Consider the following 6437-nt stretch of genomic DNA (forward strand, 5'->3'; position numbering starts at 1 on the left):
AGCACTTTTCCACCTCCGCTCAAGTGTCCACGCGAGTCCGGGCTCGGAGGCGCTGCTCGGAGCAGGGCTCGTCCCGGGGCGGGATGGCCGGGGCCGCGACGGGGCGGGACGCGGACCTGCCTCCGCGTGCGAGGCTGCGGGTGGGCGAAGACCGGGTGCGCCTCCGCCCGCAGAGGCCTGAGGGCTGGAGCGCGCTGGCGAGCCTCGACCCCCCGAGGCTCCGGCCCCAGCCTCCCCGCCCGGCCCTCGGCTCCGGGCGCGCACACCCCCAGCGCTCCGCACCAGCCCCGTCCTGCCGCATGTGCCCCGTGAAGCAGACCCGGGACGGCCCCTTTCCCCACCGACCCTCCGTCTCAGTGCGCGGAAGACCCCTCGCCCCGCCGTCCCCTGAGTCCTTCCCAGACCCACCCAGCAGTGCTTGGGAAGTACAGCCTTCCCACCCAGAGGGACAAGAAAATACACCGCAAACCCAGAGCGTTATTTACTCGTCTGTGGCTGTAGAATGATCTCTCGTGGGAGGAGCCACTAATTGATTTTTCCTCCTCTTAAAAAACACCAGGGCAGGGCCAGAGGTGAGAGGAAAAGGAGGCGTGGGAGGCTGCGGCCTCTTCAACTCTGCTCGCTTTTTCTTTATTTACTTTCTAAGTGAACCGAATGGACGGCGAACCCTTTTCGAGGCAGAGGTGCCTCGAACCTTCATTAGGCCTTTGGGCCTTTAAAACGTGCAAGAAATGTGTCCGTCAGTCTGTTAACGTTTCCATAGGAAACGAGGAAGAGGATGCACCGCACCGTGTCCCCCCCCACCGGGACCTGCTGGAACAGGACAGGCAGCTGTGACAAGGGACCAGAGCTCTGGAAAGCCACGCTCGCTCGCTGCCAGGCGTGTCAGCGCCTGGGCACCGTAGGGATGGCATCTCCCTCCCCAAGACCTGCCTGTCTGTGTGCGTGCTCTGCCCCTCAGGCACACCTTCCCAGGTGGCCGGGCGGGCATAAGGCCAGGGGTCCGGGCTGTGAGACACACGGCCCCGCTGGGGCCAACCAAGAAGGCCAGTGAACGCGGGTGGCCAGATGACTCAGCCCTGCCTGGGGACAGCTGCTGGGTGCAAGGAACCTGGAAGCCAGTCCACTTCAGATCAGCTCCCTCCAGCAGCCCAGCCTTTGGAAAAGGCTGCACCCCACCCCGCCCCGGGTGACCCCAGGAGAGCCGGGCGCAAAGCTGTCCCTGGGCTTCCCAGGAGTCTTTTGGCCACAGAGGGGGAGAGTCTGGGACCAAAACTGTATACAGAAGGGGGTGAATTGCCATAAAAGTGTCTCCAGTGTAAACAGCAGCAGCACGTGAGTGTATGAGCACGCGCGCCCGCCCCCACGCGCGCACGCACGCACGCACGCCCGCCCGCACCCACGCACGCCCGCACGCACGCACGCACGCACACGGTGTGCGGGAGGGGAGAGAGCAAACGCCAAACATCCAAAATCAAAATAAGCAATGATCAGAAAGAGCAGGCTTTCAAAAAGGAAGTGGAAACTTGGTCTTCATGGGTGGTTTTCCGCCCCTCCCAGCTGCCCCCAGGGCCCCTCCACAGCGCCCCCGCCAGCCCCAACCATCACAGGCTCAGCTCTAACCCACGGGCTGGCCTTCTGCTCCCTCACTGGCCCAGGGCTGTCGCTGCAGGAAGGACGGATGGACACGGGGCTGCGGGAGCAACGCCGAGGTCAGCCTGGTCCTCTCAGTCGTAACCCCTTGGAGGGCCTGGTTTCCAGAACAGGTGCTCGGTCACCTTGGGCCACTGACTCCCCTCCCCCTCCCCTGTCCCCTGGTGGGACATTTCCCATCCAGCAGTGGGGTTGGGCCGGGTACCCAGCCGCGGGGAGCGTTCTCAAGCCTCCAGGTCTCCGACTACTTATTGATAATATTTCTGGAGGAGGATCCAAAGTCCTTCGCGCGTACCCAGCTCCTTTCTCAAGATAGCACAGTTTTCCATTTTCCCTTTCTCCCTGGCAGCCGCAATGTCATGTGACTTGTTGTAATCCTGCTCGGTTGCCTGGAAACTGGAAAGCAAGGTGATGGATTTCTGCACATGCTCGCTCCCCCTCCTTTGAAGACAAACCCTACGGAGGACCAACAGCCCACTTGGCCTAAGTGCAGACAAGTTTAATAAAGCAGAGAGTAATTCTTTTCTGGAATTATGTACCGGGCTGAAATCCTAGAATCCCAGAAAACTCAGGGCTCCCTGAGAGGCATCTGGCCAGAGCTCCAGTCTTTAGCCAGCCCGACAAACACCCCTCTAGGGGGGAAGTCACACCAGCCGCGACTTCAGAGAAGCTCAGACCCAGGACATCGCTCTTTAAGATTCAGTGACTTTGTCTTTTATTTCTTTGGAAACGTGCCACCTTAGACAACGTAGCTTTGTTTGGGGAGGGGGTGGAGAGAGACACACGGGCGACCTTTCTAGAGACTGCAAGTCACCTGACTGCTCTGAGGCCCGCTGTATTTACCTGTGAGGTGCAGGGAACACCCCTCAAAAGGCTGCTGTGAGGTAAACACCCGGGACGATGCGTGACGCACAGTAGGTACTCAGAACATGGCGTGATTTCTGTGCAGTCACCGCATTGCCTCAGCAGCCTGTTAGCTGTTCTGGGAAGAAACTCCTGTCTCCAAAGCAAAGGGGCCTCCGGTTACGAGCCACACTCGGGGCTCAAGGCTGGGAACCTGAGGAGGGAGGTCCTGCAGAGGGGACCACCCCGCCTCCCTGCTGACTTCCCAGGGAAGAGGAGCAGGGCTGGGGGTCGCAGGGGGCTGTGCTGTCTGCCAGCTCTCAACGGCATCCTATCCAGTACCCCCCAAAATATCAGCATCTTCCAGCCAGGGGGGCGCTTAACATGTCATCTAACCCAACCCATTATTTAAGAGATGAAGCAAATTAAGCAGAGAGGAGGTAGAGCGATTTTCCCAAGATTTCTTGGCCTCTGCAGCTGAGCTAGAAGTTCCTGGGGTCCTGACTGCTGCTCCACTCTCTTTTCCTCCACACTGTGGCGGGGAGACCCAGGGCAGGGCTGCTTGAGAGCGGGTCCTGAGCATCTTGAGTCTTTGGCTTCCGTGGCAGGGCTGATAATAAAATGTAGCTAACACAGCATTGTAAATCGGGGCTTCCCAGGTGGCGCAGTGGTGAAGACTCCACCTGCCAATGCAGGGGACACAGGTTCGGTCCCTGGTCTGGGAAGATGCCACATGCCTCGGAGCAGCTAAGCCTGTGAGCCACATCTACTGAGCCCATGAGCCACAACTACTGAGCCCGTGGGCTGCAACTACTGAAGCCCGAGAGCCTAGAGCCCGTGCTCCGCAGCAAGAGAAGCCACCACAATAAGCCTGCACACCGCAACGAAGAGTAGCCCCCGCTCACTGCAACTAGAGAAAACCCGCGTGCAGCAATGAAGACCCAATGCAGCCAATAAATAAATAAATAAGTAAATAAATAAATGTATTTAAAAAATAAATAAATCTCCAAGTTAAATAATAACAAAAAAAAAAAAAGCCGAAAAGGTCATCAACCATCTTAACTATTACAGTTATGAAGGTAATCAAATATCCTCAAGTGAGTTAAATAAAGGAAGGTTGCTACTTGAAAAACTCATCGTAATACTTTGGGATGCTTTCCTAAAACCACTATCGCAGGGCTTCGGCTGGAAATTCCACAGAAGCATATTTCCTTCAGCTCCTACCAGGGAAGAGCTTCGGACCCCAGAAGTGGGCTCCCTTCAGTCGGCTCCTGGGCTGTTCTACCAAGTCTTTTTTTCTTTTTAATAAATTTATTTATTATTTATTTTTGGCTGCATTGGGTCTTCGTTGCTGCACACAGGCTTTCTCTAGTCGCAGCAAGCCGGGGCTACTCTTCGTAGCGGTGCATGGTCTTCTCATTGCCATGGCTTCTCTTGTTGTGGAGCACAGGCTCTAGGCGTGTGGGCTTCAGTAGTTGCAGCACGCGGGCTCAGTAATTGTGGCGCACAGGCTTAGTTGCTCCGAGTCATGTGGGGTCTTCCCGGACCAGGGACTGAACCCCATGTCCCCTGCATTGGCAGGCAGATTCTTCACCACTGCGCCACCAGGGAAGTCCCCACCAAGTCTTTCATGGTGACAGATGTTCCCACTGGCGTCTCAGTGGGTTGGTGCACCTAAGGGAGAATTGGCTTTTGCAGCGTCTGGGAGGAGGAAGAGAGCAGGCTCCGTTTCCGGCCACCCTCTCCCTATTTCCTCCCCTTTGCAGAGGGGCGGTGGGGGGAGGGGGCTGGGAATGTCAAGGTGGAGATTTTGAAGCCACAAGCGAGAAAGTGAGGTTTCCTTAGGAAATCCCATCCCTAGCAGCACTGGGGGGAAACGTATTTTTAATAACATGATCATCTTTGTTCTCTTCAATTTAAAACACAGTTAAGCTAAACAATAATTTACAACTTCCTAATCTGATTTACCTTCAAGTGCTTTTAATATTTAGTATAAACGGAGCTACAAACTGTCAGCACCGTTGGCGTCCCACCAGGAATTGTGGTGGAGTCTGACTTTCAGGAGTTGGCCTGAGCTTGTCCCCAGAGGGGACCGTCAATAGTCAGACAAATCCAGAAAGTTCTGGGGGCGAAGTTATCTTCTCTAGAGCGTCAAGCGGACACACACTCGCAAAGGTTGTTGTCAGAAAAGGAAGTGAAAGGTGGCTAGGGCAAAAAAATCCCTGAAGTCAGCCCTCCACTGGCAACACGTGAAACTTTGCAAATAAATAGATCTGAGTCCCTCAGCCCTCTGCACAGACATTTTTGTTTTCTGCCCCTGAAGTTCCGTCTCGCTCCTGTTACACACCTTCTGGAAAGTGAAGTTGGGCCAGGCTTGACATCGCTCCCTCTCTTCTCTCACGTCAGCGTTTCTTCTTTTGCTCTCGCGTCTCTGCCGGCTGCGGAGGGCTTTCCTGGCTCAAAGGCTGGGCCACGGCGCCCCGGGACGCTTGGCGGGGTCCCCGGCTGCCCCGGGACACCGGGGACGTTCTGGACCTTGCTCCCTGTCGAACCCTCCCTGTGTCAGGTCCTCGCAGACGCTCTAGCGAGGTCCTCAGCCCCGGCCTCCTTGGCTTCAAAGCGAGGAAAGGCTGACAAACGTCTTTCAGGAGGCGTCTACACTTGCTCCTACACCTCCTCCCCTCTCTCCATCTCCTCCACCCGTGATCATCTCTCCTCCTCGGCATCAGTATCCAGCCAGGTGGAGGGCCTCCCTCCCGGGAAGCCGCAACGGCCCGTCTGGACCTGGGTACGCGGCCTGGCGGACCTGCAGGTCCCCTGCTGCTCACGTCCCTCTGGCTCCTCTGGCAGGACTTTCTACCAGGACCGCCTCCCGCGCCTCCCTCTCTGGCTTCCTTCCCTCGAAGGTGTTTTCTGGGCCGCGCCCCGTCCCACGCACAGCTCCAAGCGGCGCTCTCTGAGCACCAGCGCCCCCAGCCCTCTAGCTCTGCCTCTTTCACGAACCTCCTTCAACCTCCGCACCGTGGACCGCAGGCCGCAGGTTCTCAGATGTAACGCTCTTAAAGCACACGGAACCTCCTCTGTGCCTCGTGGAAGCCAGGCGTGCTCGGCAGGCAGCGACCCCAGCATCCCCGCCGCCGCCGCGAGATCCCTGGGCCGCGTCCTCCTCCCCCTCGGTCACCCCCGTCCAGCCCCAGCCCTCGTCATTCTGCCTCCTAAGGATCTCCTGAAATCCCCGCCTTCTCCCCATGTCTGCAGCCGCCGCACAGCTCTGCCCCTTCCCATCGCACCGCGTCCTGACCCAGCCATCTCGGAGGAGGATGCCTACCCAGTCGGGCCTGCAGGTGCCCGGAGGCCCAGCCAGCCGCTGGCCTGTAACTTCCCGGGGCACCTCGAGCCAGAGGCACCGCGTCAAGCCCGGCCCAGGTTGCGGACCCACAGACGGAGACGCGTCCTTTGCGAAGGCGGACGGCAGCGGCAGACCCATGGGAGGACCTCTGCCCTGTCCGGCAGCACTGCTGATGCTGAGGCCCGAGCTGGACACACGGGGCTGACGGGAGTCTTTCTGTGCGTCATCATATAACGGCACCCCCATGGGGGGGCGGCCAGCAGGACTGCTCACAGGTATCACGTGTCTGAAGGTCTTCAAAGGTTACTGGCAGCTTCTAGAAGAAGTACATCAAGTTTCTCTAAATAGTTAATGCAATGAACACCAAAATCGTTTTGAGATTTGAGTGAGTCATGGGATCGTGACATGTGATCACACTCAAAACCATCTACTTTGCTGTCCACGTTTTCCCAGGAATGCTCTTCCCTAAATGGAGACGCAGAACTTGTTGGTCTAGAAGGGGAATGTGAATATTATGGGTTAGTTATCGCATGGGAATTTAGAAGAGGGACATGGATCTTCCCCTGCAGTGACGGGCACCGGGAGAGGGACG

This window comes from Hippopotamus amphibius, chromosome 17 (assembly GCF_030028045.1).
Source record: "Hippopotamus amphibius kiboko isolate mHipAmp2 chromosome 17, mHipAmp2.hap2, whole genome shotgun sequence".
NCBI lineage: Eukaryota > Metazoa > Chordata > Mammalia > Artiodactyla > Hippopotamidae > Hippopotamus > Hippopotamus amphibius.